Source organism: Octodon degus, unplaced genomic scaffold (genome assembly GCF_000260255.1).
Source record: "Octodon degus isolate 3935 unplaced genomic scaffold, OctDeg1.0 scaffold00036, whole genome shotgun sequence".
In the NCBI taxonomy this organism is placed as follows: domain Eukaryota; kingdom Metazoa; phylum Chordata; class Mammalia; order Rodentia; family Octodontidae; genus Octodon; species Octodon degus.
In genome coordinates, this window is record NW_004524612.1 from 17,378,792 (window position 1) to 17,379,436 (window position 645).

The 645-nt window shown below is 54.0% G+C and overlaps 1 pseudogene; it reads right to left on the bottom strand.

Moving 5' to 3' along the window:
* The window catches only part of LOC101563500, a 26,520-nt pseudogene that overhangs the window by 23,024 nt on the left and 2,851 nt on the right, over positions 1 to 645 (bottom strand).

The following is a 645-nucleotide window of genomic DNA, read 5'->3' on the forward strand; positions in this document are numbered from 1 at the left end:
GCTGTTTCTTCTGAAGCTCCGTCTGTGTGGCCCATTTGAGAGCAACATCCACGAGAAGCTAAAATCCGCTAAAATCCTGGTTGAGGTCCGGCGGTGTGAGCGGAGGGGTATTGAAGAGACCGCTCTGCGCGTTTGCGCTGGGCCCCGACTTACACAGTCCTCTGGGCACCCCAGAGAGGTCTCTGTGAAGCTGCTGGCGGCCATCTGTTCGCTGTCTACATTTGGTCCCATGCCAACCGGCTGGCAGAGGGAGAAAGACACCGTGGTGTGGCAGATCACAGAGGGACGAGACAGCACCGGCCCGGGGACAGCGGCCGGCCCGGGAGTGGGTTTGGTCCAGCTGTGCAGCAGTGCGCCTGGCTGTCCTCCAGGGCTGGCATGAAGTTTTTCATGCCCATTGTGGCCTCTAGAGGGCGCGCCTCGGAGATCTTGGCCCCACGGTGGGAAATAGTGAACTGGTTTGGATCTTTGCTGTCTTTTCTCAGCATGTCTGGAAGCAGCCTGCAGCAGGCCCTGCAGGTTATTTAGCATGTTTCTATATTAACTCTTTCTTATCCCAATAGGGATATAAAGAATCTATTCTGCAGGGAAAAAGATGAAAAAGGTACTTTAGTTGTGTTAGACAGAGTGAAATCAATCCATTAA